The following is a 24,726-nucleotide window of genomic DNA, read 5'->3' as shown; positions in this document are numbered from 1 at the left end:
TTCGGTTTCTTCTATTTTAAATCATATGCGTTTTTGTTTATATTTTAACAATCTTTAAACTTACGGATTTGTTTGCTTAATACTATTTATTCAAAACTTGTATGCCAGCAAAAAAGTATTTGTAAAAAAGGCTGAAAAATTATGTTTAATAGGAGAAATTGTGATCGAAAGTCACAGTTTTCTGGAATTGACAGAAACGTTAAATTCACGTGTTCTAGCTAGCTGGAGTGCCCGTGATGCATATCCACCCATCGTTGCCCGTGGAATTAAAAAAAATTTAACTGATGTCAACCCCGGCTTACCCTAAAAATTCAGCCAATTTTGTCCTGCCGTTTGACCAGTTCTGGAAAATATAAAATAAAACTCATCGCATATAAACATAGATTGTAAAGAAATTGTTAGTTTTGTTGACTCTAAAGCTGCGGAATTATTCAGATCAGGATTGCCAGAAAAACCTCCTCTCTCACTATTCTGACATGGAATATCTAGTGAGATCCCCCCCCCGCACTAATTAAGATCTGGACACTAACAAATTTGGCAAATGTTGCCTTATACTCATATTTTCTGACCCGTATATCTTTGCAACCTGATAGTGTAAACCTTTCAAACTTTGACCATTGGACTCAATTGGACTGTAGCAGTAGAAATAGCAAATATGAAGTAAATGCCCTACTCCATAAGGGTTTCTCAAACCCGTATCAATCCAGGTATAACTCGGTTTCACTTTACTATCATTGTCAAAGCCCGGACACAAGCTTGTGAACTATCAATGCCAAACCAATGGGCACTATCTCATCAGCTATCGATGTCAACACGGACACTAGCTTGTAAACTATCAATGCCAAACCCATGGGCACTATCTTGTCAGCTATCAATGTTAACACGGACACTAGCTTGTAAACTATTAATGCCAAACCAATGGGCACGATCTCCTTAACTCATTCGTCAAAACAAGGAACGATTACTCTCTCACCGTAATCAAAGAGGAGTATCTTTCAACTAACTATATTTGGGTTTTCCATGTTACAAGTTAACGTTAATCGGCTTAATTGCAAGTTTTAACGTCTATATAAATATACAACGTAATTATGCTATTCATGTTACGTAGTTATTTACATCGCAGTTAATTTAAATCACGATATGGGTTTTGCATAGCTATTAACAACGTGATAATTGATAATGTACAACGTGATTCAGGTTAACAGATCTAGTGTTACACAATATTTATTACGAATATACAGAATTAAGTGATTTTTCCCTTTTACAGGACTTTTTAGGCATTGTGAATCCGTGATGATTCTCTTTATTGAAAATTATTAAGCGAAGTTCACTAAATTAAGGTTTAAAAAAGTAGATACGCCTGATATTATCGAGAAATGGGTTTTTCCATTTTTAAGGTTTAATATTTAGAATTAGGTTTTATAAATATCAGACTATTTTATATATTTCAGAATGAGGTTTAATAAATAGTAGAGAAAGGTTTATTGATAACAGTTGGAGGTTGGCAATAAATTATTGAAGTGCAGAAAGTGGTTGGATTTACCTGGGGAAAAGTTAAATGATGCTTTTTTATTTAAACCTGAGGTTTATTACTATATAGAATAAGGTTTTGAAATGTTTTGCTGTTGGTGTTCGTTTCTCTCCGTCCTCCCATGAGCCGACCAACCTCCCCTCACCTCAACCCCCCCCCCCCCTCCTGCCTCATGGCTCCCCCCCATCCCCACTTCATGGTCTCCCTCTGTCCTCCCATGGGAACCTAGATATTCCAGAACCTGGAGCTCTAGGTGGCCGAGGTCCATCTCCTGCTTAATGTTGTTTGGCAAGGTAAAGATGAGGTTGAAGATATATAAATGTGACTGCCACGCCTTCTGTGTCCCGCCCCCTGGTGTGGTGTTGAGGTCTGCAAGGGCTGAGGCCCGGGAAGGCAGGAAGAAGAGGAGGACCAGCATACAGTGTCCACTATATTCTAGTAGAGTATACACACACACACTTATATAAACATACACACAATACATTACAATATATTCTTGACAGCCAGATCCAGGTCCTACCGGAGACTCTCCCAGTGTTTGAGATCTGGCAGTATGTGAGAGGACCCGCAGTAAACTTTGAGACAGTGTTCTAAACTCTTGGTTGAGTATGTAGATTGTAGACAATTCTAGAGTACATCAGCTGATACGTCAACATTATTGCATGGTTTCTTCCTCCCTTTACCTCTAGTACAACTTTTCATCTGGGAATGAAAGGCTTAAGGTAATTGTGTGTTCGGTGTGTTTGTTTGTTCTGCGGGTTGATACACTGTATTCTAGAGGAAGATAAACAATGTTAAGAGATTCTCAGGGGAATAGAGTGAAGTAAAATAGGAACCAAATACCGCATAATCTAACATGATATCCATAGACCTTGTATCATGATACAATGATATCCGTATCATGACATCCATAGACCTTGTATCATGCGACAATGATATCCGTATCATGACATCTATAGGCCTTGTATGATGACAAAACAATATCCAAATACCATGTATAATGACATCCATAGACCTTGTGTCATGATACTATGATATCCAAATACCATGTATCATGACATCCATAGACCTTGGATCATGATACAATAATATCCATATACCATATATCATGACATCCATAGACCTTATATCATGATACAATGATATCCATAGTCCATGTATCATGACATTCATAAACCTTGTATCATGATGCAATGATATCCATATACCATGTATCATGACATTCATAGACCTTGTATCGTGATACAATGATATCAATATACCATGTATCATGACATCCATAGACCATGTATCATGATACAATGATATCCATACATGCCATGTATCATGACATCCATAGACCTTGGATCATGATACAATGATATTCATAGACCTTCTGTCATGATATAATGATATCCATAGACCTTATATCATGATATTCATTGACCTTATTCGTGATACAATGATATGCATAGAATATGTATCATGACATTCATAGACCTTGTATCGTGATACAATGATATCAATATACCATGTATCATGACATCCATAGACCTTGTCATGATACAATGATATTCATAGACCTTCTGTCATGATATAATGATATCCATGTATCATGACATTCATAGACCTTGTATCGTGATACAATGATATCAATATACCATGTATCATGACATCCATAGACCTTGGATCATGATACAATGATATTCATAGACCTTCTGTAATGATATAATGATATCCATAGACCTTATATCATGATATTCATAGACCTTATTCGTGATACAATGATATGCATAGACCATGTATCATGATTTCCATAGACCTTGTATCCTGATACAATGATATCCGTATACCATGTATCATGACATCCATAGACCTTGGATCATGATACAATGATATCCATAGACCTTCTGTCATGATATAATGATATCCATAGACCTTGTATCATGATATTCACAGACCTTATTCATGATACAATTATATGCATAGACCAGATATCATGATATCAATCTATAAACCTGATGTCATGATACATGATATTAATAAACCATATATCACAGAGTTAATAAAGTATTGTTAGCTCCACATTTTATTAAATATATATTTCGATCTGGACTAACCCTCGTCAGTTCTTGAGCTGCCACGGTATCAGATCTGGATTAACCCTCGTCATTTCTTGAGCTACCACGGTATCATATTTGGATTAACCCTGGTCAGTTCTTGAGCTGCCACGGTATTATATTTGGATTAACCCTCGTCAGTTCTTGAGCTGACACGGTATCAGATCTGGATTAACCCTCGTCAGTTCTTGAGCTGCCACGGTATCAGATCTGGATTAACCCTCGTCAATTCTTGAGCTGACACGGTATCATATCTGGATTAACCCTCGTCAGTTCTTGAGCTGCCACGGTATCAGATCTGGATTAACCCTCATCAATTCTTGAGCTGCTACGGTATCAGATCTGGATTAACCCTCGTCAGTTCTTGAGCTGACACGTTATCAGATCTGATTAACCCTCGTCAGTTCTTGAGCTGACACGGTATCAGATCTGGATTAACCCTCGTCAGTTCTTGAGCTGACACGTTATCAGATCTGATTAACCCTCGTCACTGACACGGTATCAGATCTGGATTAACTCTCGTCAGCTCTTGAGCTGACACGGTATTAGATCTGGATTAACCCTCGTCAGTTCTTGAGCTGACACAGTATCAGATCTGGATTAACCCTCGTCAGTTCTTGAGCTGACACGGTATCAGATCTAGATTAACCCTCGTCAGTTCTTGAGCTGCCACGGTATCAGATCTTGATTAATTCTCGTCAGTTCTTGAGCTGCCACGGTATCAGATCTGGATTAACCCTCGTCAGTTATTGAGCTGACACGGTATCAGATCTGGATTTGAGCTGCCACGGTATCAGATCTGGATTAACTCTCGTCACTTCTGCAGCTGACACGGTATCCATACTGAATCTATACTAATTGAATTCCAAGATATACCATAATATCCATTATCCATACTAAATCTATGCCATGATATCCATACTATATATTCCATGATATCTATACTAGATCTGTGCCATGATATCCATACTATACCAATACCATGATATCCATACTAGATCTATGCCATGATATCCATACTAGATCTACACCATGATATCATACTAGATCTATACCATGATATCCATACTAGATCTATACCATGATATCCCTACTAGATCTATACCATGATATCCATACTAGATGTATACCATGATATCCATACCAGATCTATACCATGATATTCATACTAGATCTATACCATGATATCCATACTAGATCTACACCATGATATCCATACTGATATCCATACTAGATCTATGCCATGATATCCATACTATATCTATACAATGATATCCATACTAGATCTATGCCATGATATCCATACTAGATATATGCCATGATTATAGATAATGAACCCACGTATCCACAAGATATTCATTTTCATTTTTTATAATTCTTAATTTATATCCTGATATCCCAGTTTGTAATATGTGATATTTAGCATAATATCCATTATATTCAATATCGTTATATCTCATTTCACCTTCATCATTAAAATATAATAACAATATTCTGATATTCTAACTAATCAATACACAATATTTCCATTAGAAAATACAAATAGTCGATGCATATTTAATCAAACATTGTCAATATTCAACTTTTACCTAAATAAAATTTTGATTTTAAAAATGTCTACATACTCGTTTATTAATTAAGGGGGTAGAGGAGTGGGGTGGGGGTAGAGTAGTAAATTGACAGTACAACCAATTTTCCTTGTACTGAAGAATGCTTAACTGCATTTCTTGGCAGCCAAGCTTGGTATAGACCTGTAATCTGGTTGTAAACATTAGTAACACAATAATACAAAACTAGTCCTTGTCCTTCCTATTCTAGTCTAGTCTAGTACTAGTCTTTCATGTTCTAGTCTAGTCTAGTCCTTGTCTTTGCTATTATAGTCTAGTCTAGTGCTAGTCTTTCCTGTTCTAGTCTAGTCTAGTCCTTGTCTTTGTTATTCTAGTCTAGTCTAGTACTAGTCTTTCCTGTTCAAGTCTAGTCTAGTCCTTGTCTTTGCTATTATAGTCTAGTCTATTTCTATTCTTTCATATTCTAGTCTAGTCTAGTCTAGTCTAGTACTAGTCCTTCTTATTCTAGTCTAGTCTAGTCCTTGTATTTCCTATTCTAGTATTGCCTAGTCTAGTCCTTCCTATTCTAGTCAAGTCTAGTCTAATTTAGTTTAGTCTATTCTAGTCTAGATAGTCTAGTCCTAGTCTTTCCTATTGTAGTCTAGTCTGGTACTTGTCTTTCCCATTCTAGTCTATTTTAGTACTAGTCTTTCGTATTCTAGTCTAGTCTAGTCTAATTTAGTTTAGTCTATTCTAGTCTATATAGTCTAGTCCTAGTCTTTCCTCTTGTAGTCTATAGTCTGGTACTCGTCTTTCCCATTCTATTCTATTCTAGTACTAGTCTTTCGTATTCCAGTCTAGTCTAGTTTAATTTAGTTTAGTCTATTCTAGTCTATATAGTCTAGTCCTATTCTTTCCTTATTCTAGTCTTTTCTAGTTCTAGTCTTCGTATTCTAGTCTAGTCTAGTCTAGTCAAGTCTAGTCTAGTACTTCCTGTTCTAGTACTGTAATTCATATCGATGTAACCCTATATCTGTAAACCTGAAATATGTTGTTATTAATAACCTAACTATGCCTTTTATTAATTATCTAAGTTTGTAAATAACTACGTAAAACCTGTAAATCTTAACTACTCTGTAAATACCTATATAAAACTTGTATCACAATTTAACTAAATCAGGTTTGTAAATGACTACGTAAAACTTGTAATTACGTTGATTAACTTTACCTGTATCATAGAACCCAAATATACATTAGTTGGAATAATACTCCACTGTGATTACGGTGTCAGAGTAATTGTTTCTTGGTTGGCAAACAAGAAGCGCCCTGAATTTTTTTCTAATAAGATAGATATAGATTGGAATTACATTGAGTTGTATCTTGTAAGACAGATACCTGAGAATACAGACTGAGTCGTATCCGGATTGATATTGACTGTGGTATTACTGAGGAACCTTGAGTTCTAGATTGAGTTGTATCTTGTAAGACAGATACTGAAGAATACATATAGTGTCATATCCGGATTGATACTGACCAAGGTATTATTGGAGAACCTGGAGTTCGAGATTGAGTTGTACGTGGATTGGCACTAATCTAAAAGTATTTATTGGAGTAGGGAATTTACTACAGTGCTAGTCTTTCCTATTCTAGTCTAGTCCTAGTATTTTCTAGTCTTGTCTAGTGTAGTCTAGATCTAGTCTAATAAAGTCTAATCAAATATTTGAGTAAATACGGCAAGACATGAAGTATTTTTTATTAATGAAATAATATTTCTTGACAGAAAATTTAGCTGTACTCTCTCCTTCCAGTAGTGAAATACCCCCTTTCTTGTTTTTACCCCTTTACTCTTTTTATCTACCTCCTTGCTCCTTTTTGTATTTCCCCTCCCTAAACTAATATTCCCCAGTGGTATCCTTAATCCCCCACCCCTATTCTTTTTGTTCGGAAACCAATAGATATTGATGGAAAGGGGGGGGGGAGGTAGGTGGGGGATAGCTTGTATATGATAGAAGTTAAAGTCAGACCATGCATGAGATATCATGAACTAATCAATCAATCAATAACAACTTCTTATATTCACAAAAATACTATTTAAGCTTTTCTACTCGAAACTACGGAAGATCAGACTTCGAATTTACAGAATTTGAGCCGCGGCTTAAATTTTTACACGCGGCTCGAATATGGTTTGTTCCATTTAAAATTGTATTCAATTTTTCAAGATTTAAAACGGTGCTCAATTGAAACCGGTTTTTGGCGGATTTGATATGCGGCTCAAATCATTAAAACTCTGGTTTCTGAAGCGGGACTCCTCAAATCAATTTCAAAGAGAAAAATATTGATATCTCATTCATTATTGAATTGTTCATGCCCCTCATCAAATGGAAGTTTACTAGAAATTATTCAGCATTAGTCAACCTGGTTAAAGGGGAAAGGCTAAAGTTTGTGCAAAGACTAAATTCATTTAAATTAGTTTTCAATGTGTTCCATATTAGTTTCTTTAAACTCTTGCAATGCAAATGTGATATTTATGTATATTCGATTGTTTGATTTCAGTAGAGGTCAAAACATCTAACCAAAAGGGGCCGATTTTTTTGTGGAACCACCAGGAAAGATAATTTGGCTGGTTAAATAAGAAAGTTTGCAATGACAAAAAATGTCGACTTCTAACATTTTTAAAAATCCGTCAAAAATATGAAAAATTCGCGAAATTAAAATCAACATCTAAAGCTAAAATTGTTACAAGGAAAAGGAGCGTGAAGCGACCTGAAGCTCAATATGTGAATAATCTACTGCTTTAAAAATGAAAAAGAAACTTAATTCTAACACAGTTGCAAATAATCAGGAACAATTGAAGAAAAAAATCATTTAGACACATATGTTCTGGGTTTAGCATTTCGTTAAAGGAAATGTGTGTGTAGTGTACAATATACATATGTTTGCCATTGTTTTTATAAGCAGTCTAGCACTTTGCAGGGGAGGAGGGGGGTGTAGGAGGAGGTAGGGGGAAGGATAGCATTTACGAGGGGGGGGGGGAGGTGCTTTAATTTCAAGTACTATTTACCATGTTTTTCTTCCGGTAGTTTCCTGTAGGTATGTTTTGAAAAATGGAATCTGAAATATTGATTTTATTTGGCTAATAATTATTATTTGTTTTGAGGGAAAAAGTTTATTCCAACATATCATTTTCTTTCCAAAATAAATTTAAAAATATCAACTTTTGAAGTACGCAAAAATACATTTTCGATAATTATTTAGTTTTTTAAGTCTAAAAATTCTTTTTTCTTGAAAAGAAAATTTAAAAAAGTATTCGGATGAATTTGTTCTAAATAAGTTTAGACGAGTGATATTGAATGCTTTGAGGATATAAACAAACCTATAAAATAACATGTCAAACAAAGTGTATTCGATATATCCTCGCCTATCTATCTATCTTTGTATCTTGTAAATTCAGTTTTACATCTAGCTATCTATCTTTGTATCTTTTAAATTCAGTTTTACATCTAGCTATCTATCTTTGTATCTTTTAAATTCAGTTTTACATCTAGCTATCTATCTTTGTATCTTTTAAATTCAGTTTTACATCTAGCTATCTATCTTTGTATCTTTTAAATTCAGTTTTACATCTAGCTATCTATCTTTGTATCCTCACATGTCTCTCTAACTTTCTATCTCTATATTCTCTATTTCCTTTACTATCTATCTATCCTCTTTATTCTATATCTATACCCAAGGTTATAATGCAATGAAAGTTATTTCAGAGGTGTATTTATCTTTTGTACTGCAGTGTACTGTCACTGGGCGGTAACGTAAACACAAGACGGACGTCAAAGCCTGACATGGGATCCATCTTTCATATAAAAAATTAATGAAATATTCTGGTCATAGGAAACTGTTATGCGAATTATCAAAATTATCAAAATTTAATGCTTTTAACATCCTCGGATACTAAACGAAAACTGATGCACCCATTCTTGTTTGCAAATTTCGCCCGGAGAGAACTGGTTTTAATATGTACGCAGAGTATACGCAACTGCAATTAACTTTCCTTGCATTATAACCTTTTCTATACCTATCTATCTCTTTATCTGTATAATCATAGAGAATAGAATATATAGAGGGGAATTTAAAGAATCTCTCGGTATGAATTTTTCAGTCCTTTTCAGCCTGAAAGGGAGTTCAAAGTGTACAAATCATGTAAATGTTCACAAATTATATGCAGTAGAGTACATTAATACAGTATGTTCCCTAGACTATCCATTTCAATTTCGAATTTTTTAAAGCTTTTAAATAAACTTTATAATGAATTAGGTGCATAAAAAACACATTTGATTTACAGTTATAACGGAAAATCCTCGTTTGTAAAGTGGAAGGCATAAAGTCTATGTGAAATGATCATTGGTCAATTATGAAACCAGCCTATTTCATAATTTGGTTTTCTTTTAACAATAATTTTAGATTTTCTAGATTTTAGATTTTAGATTTTAGATTCCAGGGCTCAAAAGGTTATATAGCATAAATATGTGAAGTACACCTACAGTATGGAAACAGTAACACAAAATGCCCGTTTTACACTTTTTTCTAGTAAATTCCCCTCAAATATATATTCTATTCTCTATGTGTATAATACATCCTCTTTATCTATCTCTATCTAGTATCTATCCTCTATATCCTTATCTATTTATCTATCTATCTTACATACCCTTATATCACTAGTCTCTATATCCTAACCCATCTATCCTCTATATGTTGTGAACGCCTACTCCATAACAATTTTTCGAACAATTATCTATCCAGGTACAACTCAGATTCTCTTGACTATCAATGTCAACAAACAGTTAATATCCTGTGAACTATCAACGCCACTACCACAGGGCGCGATCTTGTTTGCGTTGTTCACTGGACAATAGCGATCTATTGATCAATTTCTCAAACAGGACACAATCCACATGGCTACAATCCCATGAACTATCAAAGCCAATACCACTGGGCGCGATCTTGTTTGCTGTGTCAACAGGACAATAGTGATTTATTGATTAATGTCTCAAACAGTACACAATCCACATGGCTACAATCCCCTGAACTATCAAAGCCAATACCACTGATCTCGTTTGCTATGTCAACAGGACAATAGTGATCTATTGATCAATGTCTCAAACAGGACATAATCCACATGGCTACAATCCCACGAACTATCAAAGCCACTACCACTGGGCGCGATCTTGTTTGCTATGTCAACAGGACAATAGTGATCTATTGATTAATGTCTCAAACAGGACATAATCCAAACGACTACAATCCCGTGAACTATCAACGCCGCTGGGATCTCGTTTGCTATGTCAACTGGACAATAGCGATTTAAAGATCAAGCCAAAATGCAATGCAACGATCTTAGCCATGTCAACCAGACAATAGCAATCAATTTGTATGTTTCAACAAATACCAAATTACTCATAACACTGTAATCAAAGTGGATCGAGAGGTTCTTTATCAACTAAGGTATATTTCTTCCGTTTAGATCTTAACAGTGCAACGTAATTACAAGTTATGCGCTGTTATATATTTAACGTAGTTAAGCAATCACAATATGGGTCTGACGGATTTATATATATCTACGTACATTGAATGGGTTTAACGCAGTACATGATTTACATATTTAATAATCGGCACATTTAGCTGTATGGACCATCTTTCTTTCTATCTTTCCTCTATATCCTCAATTAACTAACTATCTCTCTATTTATCTACTTGAAAAATAAATATCAAGGATGAAGAACCAGTTTCTGGGTTTAAACTTCATGAGTGGTTTATGCCATGGGGCACTAAAATATATTCTAAAAACCACTCGCAACACTAATTACAATCAATATATACTTTGTTTGTTTGTCTCTTTGTATCCAACAAATGTAAAAACGGCTGAACCAATCGGGCCCAATTTTTTTGTGGAACCTCACATGATCCCAGCAAAGGTTTATATGGAAGTCAGAAATTAAAAATTTGCTTTAAAAATTTGATTTTTTGATCAACAAAAAAAATATCTATAAATCCGCGGAAATTGTTGTAATTGTTTGATAATTTATTAAGAGAAATGACCGCAGATAGATAAGCAATTAAAAGTTTAAATCGAAGATGGGCGCGAAGCTCCATCAAAGCATAGTAATGTATAATAGTTAGGTCTTAAATATCTTTTGTAAACCTTAGGAAGACGAAAACTTGGAAAAGAAAAATGATACCGATATTACAGATAATTGAGCAGTATAATAATATAATTAGAACGATATATTGTTATTATGCAATTTAAAATTGTATCCATTCCAGTTCTCTTCTTGTTGTCCCCATCCGTAGCAAGTTTCTCTTCTTGTTGTCCCCAACTGTAACAAGTTTCTCCATGTTGTCCCCAACTGTAGCAAGTTTCTCCATGTTGCCCCCAACTGTATCAAGTTTCTCCAAGTTGTCCGCAATTGTAACAAGTTTCTCAATGTTGTCCCCAACTGTAGCAAGTTTCTCCATGTTGTCCCCAACTGTAACAAGTTTCTCCATGTTGTCCCTAACTGTATAAAGTTTCTCCATGTTGTCCCCAAAAGTAACAAGTTTCTCCACGTTGTCCCCAACTTTAGCAAGTTTCTCCATGTTGTCCCCAACTGTAATAGCTATGTTTCCATGTTGTCCCCAACTGTGGCAAGTTTCTTTATGTTATGTCCCCAACTGTAGCAAGTTTCTCCATGTTTTCCTCAACTACAGCAAGTTTCTCCGTGTTGTGCACAACTGTAGCAAGTTTCTCCATGTTTTCCTCCACTGTAGCAAGTTTCTCAATGTTGCCCCCAGCTGTGGCAAGTTTCTCAATGTTGCCCCCAGCTGAAGGAAGTTTTTCCATGTTGGCCCAACTATAGCAAGTTTCTCTTCGGTGTCCCCAACTGTATCAAGTTTCTCCATGTTGTTCCCAACTGTAGCAAGTTTCTCCACGTTGTCTCCATCTGTATCAAGTTTTTCCATGTTGCCCCCAACCGTAGCAAGTTTCTCCATAATGTCCCCAACTGTAGAAAGTTTCTCCATGTTGTCCCCAACTGTATCAAGTTTCTCCATGTTGTCACCAACTGTATCAAGTTTCTCCTTAATGTCCCCAACTTTAGAAAATTTCTCCACGTTGTCCCCAACTGTATCAAGTTTCTCCATGTTGTCCCCAACTGTAGCAAGTTTCTCCATGTTGTCCCCAACTGCAGCAAGTTTCTCCACGTTGTCCACAACTGTAGAAAGTTTCTCCATGTTGTCCCCAATTGTAACAAGTTTCTCCACGTTGTCCCCAACTTTGGCAAGTTTCTCTACGTTGTGTCCCCAACTGTAGCAAGTTTCTCCATGTTTTCCTTATCTGTAGCAAGTTTCTCCATGTTGTCCTCAACTGTAGCAAGTTTCTCAATGTTGCCCCCAGCTGTAGCAAGTTTCTCCTTGTTGTCCTCAACTGTAGCAAGTTTCTCCATGTTGTCCCCAACTGCAGTAGCAAGTTTCTCCATGTTGTCCTCAACTGTAGCAAGTTTCTCCATATTGTCCCCAACTGTAGCAATTTTCTCTACTTGTTGTCCCCAACTGTAACAAGTTTCTCCATGTTTTCCATAACTGCAGCAAGTTCCTCCATGTTGTCCTCAGTTGTAGCAAGTTTCTCAATGGTGCCCCCAGCTGTAGCAAGTTTCTCAACGTTGTCCCCAACTGTATCAAGTTTCTCCATGTTGCCCCCAGCTGAATCAAGTTTCTCCTTGTTGTCCCCAACTGTAGCAAATTTTTCCACGTTGTTCCCAACTGTAGCAAGTTTCTCCACGTTGTCCCCAACTGTAGCAAGTTTCTCCACGTTGTTCCCAACTGTAGCAAGTTTCTCCACGTTGTCCCCAACTGTAGCAAGTTTCTCCTTGTTGCCCCCAACTATAGCAAGTTTATCCATGTTGTCCCCAACTGTAGCAAGTTTCTCCATGTTGCCCCTAGCTGAATCAAGTTTCTCCTTGTTGTCCCCAACTGTAGCAAGTTTCTCCATGTTGTCCCCAACTGTAGCAAGTTTCTCCACGTTGTCCCCAACTGTAGCAAGTTTCTCCTTGTTGTCCCCAACTATAGCAAGTTTCTCCTTGTTGTCCCCAACTATAGCAAGTTTCTCCATGTTGTCCCCAACTGTAGCAAGTTTCTCCATGTTGTACCCAACTGTAGCAAGTGTTCCCATATTGTCCCCAACTGTAGATTTCTATTATGATAAATATGTTTGTGCCTAAACTATTTTCAACTTTTATTTAATTTCCGGCCTACAGTATAAGGCCCTGGCTTAACACACACAAATATAAAGGAAAAATTAAAATGCTTTAACTTGTTAGAATTTGATAAATAAGTTTGAAAATGTCATTGAGCTAGCTGATCTAATTTATTTTTAAAATATTCAAAGAATAATGTAGAACCCAGCAAAATATAAGAAAGTATCATATTTTATTATTAATGTATCAGAACTATTATAAAAAGATATTATCACAACACGCAATGTCGTAGGATTATTAAATAATTTTGGCCGTCTTCTCTATTTTCTTGTCGAGGCGTCTCAACAAAAATTTCGCTATTGTTTTTAATTTCGCTCAATAAAAAGTTTTGTTTGTATTTTTGAATTATCTGTAGTCCGGTAGGAAATATTGTATTTTGAATTTTGAAATCAAGCATTTATCTCTATCTTTAATTAAATTAATTAAATTTCTTGATCTTCGATATCCTGTGATGTATATAATTGAGAGATCAAGCATTGAACCTCATAGGAAATGAGTTTTTGCCACAGTGCCAAATTTTCTAACCCCTATATCTTTGCAACCCAATGTTGTAGCTTTTTGATATATCAGACTTTGAATTCTGTTAGATAAAACAATCTAAGCTTAAAATATCAAAGGTTTACATCATCAGATTGTAAAGATCTAGGAATTAGAAAATTTGTGTGTGGCAAAAACTCAGTTTCTTTAAAGGTACTCACATTGGATATTGAGGATTAACCATATCCACACAAATGTTCCGATCTCTCTGAACTTACTGAAATATTAAACTAAAATTAGCATACTTTGGCCGTGCAACCCCAAACTGAAAACAGGAAAGTTTAATAAGCAATGATTTAAACCCGTCTGTCCGCCCAGCTGGGCTAGGGGTCGTGCTGGGTCCAAATATCTCCTCTGTACGGTACTGTATTTATCAAATAGATTATCAAGTACCATAGGTGGCAACAGAGAAATGGGTCAATTATACACGACGTCACAAGTGTACGAAATTTTCTCACGTTAGTTGCCATGTTTTCCAAGATTCAATAAAATGTGCAAAAACAGAAAATAAAGAACACATAAAATTGCACTTATTTTACTGTAAGATGAGCACTCTTTATTCTAAGATTTATCACTATTATTAATAATTTTGTCGGACATTAAAACTAAGTTGACACTTGTGACGTCTGAATACAGCTGTACAGAGAGTGTAAAAATTCTACGTTGCCATCTATTGTAATATACTAGAATGTATTTGGTATGCATGCTTAAAAGGATAATGCGTGGTTCTAATATCACCTGTGCACGATACTGTACAGGCTTAAAAGAATAATTGCTGGGTCCAAATATCAGGTGCACTGTAGAAGGATTGTAGTAGGGTAAAAGGATAAAAGGAGTAGAAAATTTGAATTTGTGACTAGACTTAAATACAATACACCGTAGCCAAAGAGAATAGAATATCTATTAGAGTGGAATTTACTAGAAAAAAGTGTAAAACGGCCATTTTGTTGTACTGTTTCCATACTGTAGGTGTACTTCACATATTTGCGCTATATAAACTTTTGGGCCCTGGAACATCTTTTTATAGAAAATCTAAAATCAATATGAAAAGAAAACCAAATTATGGAATAGGCTGGTTTCATAATTGACCAATGATCATTTCACATAGACTTTATGCCTTTCACTTTACAAACAATGATTTTCCGTTATAACTATAAATCAAATGATGTTTTTTATTCACCTAATTCATTTTATAAAGTTTAATTAACAGCTTTAAAAAATTCGAAATTGAAATGGATAGTCTAGGGAACATACTGAATGAATGTACTCTACTGCATATAATTTGTGAACATTTACATGATTTGTACACTTTGAACTCCCTTTCAGGCTGAAAGGGACTGACAAAATTCATACCGAAAGATTGTCTAAATTCCCCTCTAATATATATTCTATTCTCTTTGACCGTAGCACTGGAGTGGATACAAACAAAATCTTTTAATCTTATTCACTGCATGATCACCTATGTAAGCTCTGAATACTCTCAATTCTAAATTATAAAGATAAGGAATAATTGTATTTAAAATCTAAACATTTAAGTTTGATTATACAGTGTAGTAGTTAAACTATTGATATCATTGTGAGAAGAAGAAAAAACGTTTAAGTTATATATGGATTCAAAAATAGGTAAAACTTTCAAATATTATTAGAATAAGTGACATTTAAGAAGGCAGTTGAATTTAGAAGATAAGTTAAGGTTAGCATTTTTGTCAGTTATTGCTTAGAACTTATTCTTACAGTGTTTAATCATAATATTGTGTAAGATGCTAATAGAGTAGAAGATTTTCCTGCAGGCTGTATTCATCTATCTATCTATTTACATTCGATATGGGGTCCCATTATTTTTTATAATTTTTAAAAGCTTTATTTTTTAAGTATATAGGGATGTGGCTTATATATAAACTGAGTTTTGAATATTTGCAGTTTTTAAAATTAAAAAAACTTTAATGTTTTTTTGTTCCAGATGTTTTAACGATAATTAAATCTAATATCTCAAGTCCAAAAACTTTATAACTTTAACTTTAAAACTCGTGCCAAAATAATTGTGTTAAAGGTAATTATATGAAACTTTTGTGTACTTGTCTTATTTCAATGGCTATTTCTAGATCAAATAAGCTTTGAAACAATGCAAAATAAAGTTGAAATAAATTTTATTTTAATTTAATTGAAAAAGAAATATTTCGGAAATGTCCTAAAATTTTTTGGAGAAAATCCGGGAACAAATCAAAACTCTATAGCACACGTGCTATAATGTACAGCTAGTTTAACTTTATAGATGATTACTTTATAGCACGTTTATAATGAAATTCACAATGAAGAGAGGAAGAATGATAAAGAACGCAATAGTTTTATCAAAATATAATTAGAATTAAACAGTTTTTCTTTACAAGAGATTAGCAAGGAAATTGTGCCACTTTATTTTACACTTAAATATTTATTTCTGCTGTGAATTGATTATGGCATTATTTCCATCAAGGTTGTAATTAAAAGTAAGTCAATCAACTGAAATTACACTAAACTAGACAAAATTATACTGATGCATAACACCTAATCTTATCATCAATATTTTTTTCAAAGCATAGCGAAAGGCTTAAGTTTAATTTTTGCTGGGCCTAGGGCCGGATCTGCGTTTACTTCTAATGGTAGGGAATAGACATAGATAGAAGTAACTTTGTCTAAACTGTTTATCTATTTATCAGCAGAGCTCGACGTTATTATATATAAATTATTCAAGAACATGAATTAAGGATTCTCTCTCTAGCATTAATGCAGGGAATATAATTAGGTACAAAAATGCTTTAACATAGATTTTTATATTTTCATGTCACAGATTTTCCATAATCTAGATCTTCATGTCTTAGATTACCATGTTTGAGATCTTCATGCCTTAGATTATCATGTTTTACATCTTCATGTCACAGATATCCATGATTAATATTTTCATGTCACAGATATCCATGATCCAAATCTTCATTTCGTAGATTATCATGATTTAGATCTTTATGTCACAGATATATATGAGTTATATTTTCATGTCACAGATATCTGTGATTATTGATCCAGATATTCATGTCTCATATTTTCATGATTTATATCTTAATGTCTCAGATATCCATGATTAATATTTTCATGTCACAAATATCTATGATTTTTATTTTTATGTCACAGATATCTATGATCCAAATATTTTCATATCTCATATTATCATGATTTAGATCTTTATGTCACAGATATCTATGATTTATATTTTCAACTCAGATATCTATGATCCAGATTTCTTAATATCATATTATCATGATTTATATATTAATGTCTCAGATATATATGATCCGGATATCTTATTATATGTTACAGTGGTTTATATTTTCATGTCACAGATATCCATGATCCAGATCTTCATGTCTTAGATTATCAAGTTCTTTAGTTTGTTTTTAAGCTTTGATTGTAGATGAATGCATAAAAGTCTATTCCGCCGAAGTTTATGGCAATTCTTTATTTTTTTATTATTCTTTTTGAATAAAATATTAATTTCTACATTGTTCATTTTCAACATTTTCATCATTAGTTCATATTGTACACTGTATTAACTATAATTTACAAGATACATTAACATTTTTATTTATATATATTCAGCGCATTAGCCTTCTTTAACTGTTTTTTTAAGCAAGCTACACACTGTTAGAAGAAATCCTAACATTGAGTCATTGATACAAAACTGACCAAAACACGAACATTTCGTACAAATTGACGAACAAATTGTTAATGATAGAAATATTTTGAGAAAGCCAAAAAGTTCTGTTCAGAATATCGAAGACGTTCTTAGTTTTTAAATGCTTTTAGTATTTTGATATTATATCTATAAATATAAAGTAGTAATCTCTATTTGTTTGTTTGTCCGATCATAACTCAAGAACCACCAAACCGATTTGCCTCAAATTTTGACTGAGGAACTTGGAAGAACCACGGGTATGTTCTTAGCTTTATTTTAATTTTAAGTTGAGTAGATTGACGCTTATAAAGAAAACTTAGTTTCTAGGCAAAGCTGGGTTCCCTATTAACATAAAGGTATTTATTTGTTAAAATCAAAATGACGTCACCTTTCAGATAAACAAGAGGGGGAGGAAGTGGCATTATTTTTCAAACAAATATTTGAAGAATTTAGATTCAACTAAAGAATAAGTTGGTTCCATTTCGCTTAAAAAGCTAGACCTTTTTAAAAATCGAAGTACGAAGTAATTGAGTCTTTGTCACAAACTTTGAATTTAGAATCCATCTTTGTATTACCTTGGATATTTTAAACTATGAATTCTAGAAGATCAATAATTTAAGTTAGAAATATCTTAAGGTTTACGCCATTAAAAGATATAAGGATTAGAAAATTTGAATTTGTGACAAATACTCAATTTCTTTACTTTCATTTGACTGCAGGTTCCATCTTTTTATGAATATTGATTTGAAAATTTAACTAAAATTCTTTGGTTGTTCTGTACTTAGAGCTATACAAACAAGCAATTAAAACCGGCATTTCGATCCTGTATTTATTCAAAACTATTATGAAGCTTTTTTCATAGAATTTGAAGAAATGAGTTGAAATCACTGAAAACGATTCACCTTAATTCCACTAATTGACAACTCACCATATCTGATCGCTACTTTGTGAGAAAAAATAAAAGATTTAGATTATAAAACACTTGATAAAGTTCTGTCATGAAATTGTTTTAGCTCAAGCTCTTGATGGGAAAACTTGGAACAAAAACCAATTTTTCTTCTTCCACTTTTCCCAAATATTTTCCCCAGTGGGTGGTTTATTCTTTCAACTCCTCCAGGCCAGTTAAAGAGTCAGTTTAGAAAATCAAACTCTTAAAGGGAGAGTGCTTAAAATTTCGCAGTTTTTTACAGATTTTATTTAATCGTTTCTTTTGTTCACGTGAATTTCCCTAGAAGGGTCATGGTTCATTTGGTGTGCCGTCCCTTTTTGCCTGGTATAATCTCTACGTGTACTGTACAGCTCGCTCTAGCTGATTAGATGTCGGTCCTATTCTTGAAATGAATCGGATTTGTGTATCAGTCCAGGTACAACCCGTCTGCTATCAAAGTCAACCAGGACACGATCCACACGGATACAATTCCGTGAACTATCAGCGCCACTACCACTGGGCGCGATCTCGTTAGCTATCAGTGTCAATACGAACACTAGCTATTAATCAAGCTCTAAATGGCACACAGGGACACAAGCGTAGCTATCAAATAAGCTATTAATTGAGCTCTAAATGTCACACAGGAAAACACGCGTAGCTATCGTAGCTATCAAACTAGCTATTAATGGAGCTCTAAATGTCGCACAGGGACACAAGCATAGCTATCAAAACAAGCTATTAATCAAGCTCTAAATGCGAGACAGGGTCACAAGCGTAGCTATCAAACAAGGTATTAATCGAGCACTAAATACCACACAGGGACACACGCGTAGCTATCAAACAAGCTATTAATTGAGCCCTAAATGTCACACAGGAAAACACGCGTAGCTATCAAACTAGATATTAATGGAGCTCTAACTGTCACACAGGGACAAAAGCGTAGCTATCAAACAAGCTATTAATGGAGCTCTAAATGTTGCACAGGGACACAAGCATAGCTATCAAAACAAGCTATTAATCAAGCTCTAAATGCAAGACAGGGTCACAAGCGTAGCTATCAAACAAGCTATTAATCGAGCTCTAAACGCAACACAGGGTCACAAGCGTAGCTATCAAACAAGCTATTAATGGAGCTCTAAATGTCGCACAGGGACACAAGCGTAGCTATCAAACAAGCTATTAATAGAGCACTAAATGCCACACAGGGTCACAGGCGTAGCTATCAAACAAGCTATTAATCGAGCTATAAATGTCACACAGGGACATAAGCGTAGCTATCAAACAAGCTATTAATTGAGCTCTAAATGTCACACAGGAAAACACGCGTAGCTATCAAACTAGCTATTAATGGAGCTCTAAATGTCACACAGGGACAAAGGCGTAGCTATCAAACAATTCCATAATCGATCTGTACCAAGTACCTTAGGTACGATCTCACCCCGTATGTTTCAATGAGGGTATAATATCTCTACACTGTAATCAAAGTGGAGTTCTAATTCTAACTAATGTCTTTGAACTGTATATGTTACAAGTTAAGGTAAAAGAGGTAATTACAATTTTTACGTCATTATCTATATCACATGATTAAGGCAATCATGTTAGTATTACAGCACAGTTAGAAATAGTTGCAATTTAAGATATACGTCCTATACATCACATGAATAAGCTAACTATGCTACGTATTCATTTGGAACGCAGTTTAAATGAGTAATTGTTTTTACGTAGAAGTTTACAAAAATTGATCATTAATAATGTACAACGTACTGCAAATTTACAAAATATCGTGTTGCCCAATATTGATTACAGTTAAATTGATTCTTTTTTGTTAAAAAGTATGTTTGTTTTGAATAATTTACAACTACTTGATGAAAGTTTTGACAAGTTTAAGTATAATGCATTCAAATGCAAAAAAAAATTATTAAATAATGCATAATTATACAAGTAGTTCAACCCCAGCCCTCATTCAAACTTAGATCAAGTTAGAAATATTTTTTCATTTTTTCACCAAGTATGTTTTCATTATATTTGAACTATGACACGTGGATATAAGTCAGGAAACAAGAATAAAGAGAAGGGAAATGGCGCTGGTCTGGCAGGAGAAACCCAGTCGCAATGCTTTGCAGACGGGTTCCTTATCACAGACGCGCACTCTTTTTGGTACAGACACACACACATGACTACAGTCAAGGAAAGTGCAGAGTAATGTCGTCAATTATAATTAAGCTTGAATAATGAGTTGTTTATTAAAAACTTTAATCAAATTATATTCTTTGCATGAAAATTTGGCTTGTGACATTTTCAATTTCTATTACCTCTTGTGTAAATATATAAATTATATATTGCATATCAAACTTATTTTTAAGTAAACAATTAACAACAAGAAAATGTACTCTCCTAGACTGTACAAATACCAAGATTCTTCTGTTACACCGACAGTACAACTATTCGGTTCCTTATCACAGACGCACACTCTTTTGGTACAGACACACACACATGACGTTTCCGCCCCCTGATATAAGTTCTCTACAAACCTTGAGAGGGTATAATGCAGATAGGATTGAAAAAAATATTAAATTAGAGATAATGAAAAAAGTTGGATGAAATCGATATAAAGAAATTAAAAATGGAACAAGTGCAAAATTTGGAATAATTAAATAAGAATGGAATAGAATGAGGAATTAAGGATGGAATTAGTAAATTAGAATGGAATAGAATGAGGAATTAAGGATGGAATTTTAAAGTAAGAATGGAATAGAAAGAGAAGTTTTAAATGGAATAAGTCCGAAAGAATAGAAATTAAGGATGGAATAATAAGGAAGAATGGAATAGGATGAGAAATTAGGGATGGAACAATGGAATAATAAATGAAGTAAGTAGAATGGAATAGGAACAGGAATAAAGAATATAAGTAAAAACAGATTATGAAGAGGAATTAAAAATGGAATAATAAGGAAGAATGGAATAGAATGGGAAATTAGGAATGGAATAAAACAATGGAATAAGTAAGGATGTAGACAAGCTTATGTAGGAATGATTGAAGGAAAGGGGGAGAGAGAATAAGGAAAATAGGGTTAATATTTCATTCTATCTGTCAACCCTGTAATGGAGGAATGTATAGATTAAATATATACATTATATACATTTTATACATTATATACCAAGAGCAACAGAACAAAAAGATACTACTTTCTTTCTCGACCCCCAAAACTAATTTTAAGCTTCGGTGGATATTACACAGCTCGTATATATATATATATATCTTAGAATCCTTTTTTAACTTTTTCCTCTCAAATATCAAAGTTTTTCTGTATGTCAAAATAAAAAGTGTTGATTTTTGGTTAGTTTTTAAAGTTTCCAACATACACCATATCATTCATTATATACAGGATGAGATTTCAGAGACGACTGTAAGGAACTTTTTATTTCTTATATTCACGGTTCACGGGCAGCCATAGTACATTTGAATTTCATATGGGTTTAATTTACTTTTACTAAAGGGGCAGAGGTGCGTGGGTTTCACCGAATCAATTCACACCTCGTTACTCCGCTACCTAATACATTTAACATTTAAATGGGCTGATATATAAAAATCATTACAATATCATCCTTTGTTGGTATATAATAAAACAATTCATTTATATATACATGTTGCCTATAGTGTTGGTAACAATTCATTTATATATACATGTTGCCTATAGTGTTGGTAGATAATAAAACAATTTATTTATATATACATGTTGCCTATAGTGTTGGTATATAATAAAACAATTCATTTATATATACATGTTGCCTATAGTGTTGGTATATAATAAAACAATTCATTTATATATACATGTTGCCTACAGTGCAGTGGGCCAAACGGCTGGACCAAATGGGCTAATTTTTTTGGGGGACACTCATGGGTGGCCATGGTGTATAATAGGCTACTCAATTTTTTTTAAAAAATTAATCGAAATTTTTTTTCCACCGGCAACGCCGGGCTCTTTAGATCGTACATTATAAACACTTACTTCCTCATATCTTCCCTATACACACGGGGAATTGTATTTTAGAAAGCCCCAAGTAGTAGATATTGATTTTTCGTAAAGAAAACAATTGTATTGTATATATTCATATTGTTAATACAAGTTCTAGGAAAAAGTTTGAAAATATAGATTTTGCAGAAAACTTTGTGTTTTGTTTCCGAGGATCCTTGACTGGTTTATTCCGAGGATCCTTGACTGGTTTATTCCGAGGATCCTTGACTGGTTTATTCAGTCATTAAATGGTTTATTATCTTAATAAATTAAACTGAGCAAAGTTACACTTTATCAAACATATTTATTGTATAATTAAACCTAATCAATTCTTTTCACTATTTTTCATTTATTTATTTCGAACACATAAACATTAAACAAACTAAAAATAAACATTAAAAACCACTATTTATTAAACCAATGCCAGTAAAACAGAAATTAGAGGCATAATTTCAATCTAGTAACCTTCCATTTATGCGGTTTGTCCAATAGAAAAATAGCAAACCTTTAATTTGATTAGCAACGACTGAGGTACAGGGTGTCCCACGAAACATAGTTTAGAATGTCTTCTTTCATAATTTGTTAAGTTGTTTAATACCAAAGACAATAATAAAAATATTTTATAGGAGTCATATTATAGTTTAAATTAATTTCAAAGTAAATATACTTGAGTAAAAGATTTGTTAAACTAAATAAACTGCAAATAGCCTTTTAAATCTAATACAGGGTATGGAAGACCACATTCAAAACTATTTACTAACTGTCATGTTTCATGGGACACCCTGTATCCTTGAAATTATGTCTACACTCTACAGCCCCTTTTATGTGCATTAAAAATGAGAGATATTATTTACTTGATTACACCAAAGCACAGAGTGTAAAAAGCATATTAATTATTTTGTCCAAAATAAGGCACCCCGGACTAACCAGAGTGAGAAGCATTCGGTTTAATTTATTTGAAATCAAACGTGTTTTGGTCTATAAATCAACAATCTTTAAACTTACGGATTTGTTTATTTTATACTTTTTCATTCTTTTCATTCAAAATGTTTATGCCAACAAAAAAGTGTTTGAGAAAAAATGCTAAAATATTATGTATAATTGGTCAAATTGTGATTGAAAGTCACAGCTCTCTGATATATTGACAGAACCGTTAAATCTACGTGTAGGAAAATATCTCCTGCCAAAAATAGCGTTTTTGTTGTTTAAGTATTAGTGCATTACAAGCGCTTACTTTACTCTGTATAATCTGTGCATGTGTATAACTCAAGAGAATAAGAATGTTTACGTTATTTTTATTTCTGCCAATAATCAATTTATTTCTATTTCTATAAATCTACCTTTCTATATATCTATCTATCTATCTATCTATCTATCTATCTATCTTTCTATCTATCTATCTATATCTATCTATCTATCTATCTATCTATCTGTTGCATCTCTGTCTAATCTAGATAGTTAATATTAATATCTATAAAATATAGGATGATAATGAATAGACTTAAAAATAGAATTAAAACAATAGAATAGAATAGAATAGAATTGAATAGAATAGAATAGAATAGAATAGAATAGAATAGAATAGAATTGAATAGAATAGAATAGAATAGAATAGAATAGAATAGAATAGAATAGAATAGAATAGAATAGGGGAAAAATAGCAAAAGAGAATGTAAATATTAAAAAATCGAAAATAATTCTATTTTAAAATAAAAGGAAATAAGTAAATTGTTATTATTTTCTTTTCTCTTGATTAGTTTTGGGCTGGTTATTGATTAGATAATGTTGAATGGTTTTTCTCTATTTATTTACGAATAATCGACCCTTAGTTTATTCTTCACATTTTTTTGTATGGTTTTGGTAGGTTTACCAATCATACATACACTATATGCATGTCACAATCATACTGTACATAGTTGTTCCTAACACATTGTAAACATTTTTAAAATTTATGTACCAAACATATAATGTACAGTTATGTATCAAACATACTTTACAGTTATTGTATCAAACATACTGTGCAATTCTTGGTAACCGCCAAAAAGTTCGTGGAAAAAAAGTTTCCGAAAAAAAGTCCTAA

General features: G+C 33.5%; 1 protein-coding gene across 2 annotated transcripts in view; it reads left to right on the top strand.

The window, feature by feature from the left end:
- Nucleotides 1–1,946: 1,946 nt before the first annotated feature.
- Nucleotides 1,947–24,726, top strand: part of LOC111696990 (acetylcholinesterase) — a 32,968-nt gene continuing 10,188 nt past the window's right edge. Inside the window, exon 1 of one of the 2 annotated variants that reach the window (XM_023466841.1) lies at nucleotides 1,947–2,253. The gene's annotated coding sequence lies outside the window, so the exon portion shown is untranslated. Of the gene's footprint in view, nucleotides 2,254–15,525; nucleotides 15,620–24,726 lie in introns of those variants that run through there. The other variant, XM_023466847.1, reaches the window with a different exon arrangement.

This window comes from Eurytemora carolleeae, unplaced genomic scaffold (assembly GCF_000591075.1).
Source record: "Eurytemora carolleeae unplaced genomic scaffold, Eaff_2.0 scaffold65, whole genome shotgun sequence".
NCBI lineage: Eukaryota > Metazoa > Arthropoda > Copepoda > Calanoida > Temoridae > Eurytemora > Eurytemora carolleeae.
This window is presented reverse-complemented; position numbering and strand designations above follow the sequence as displayed.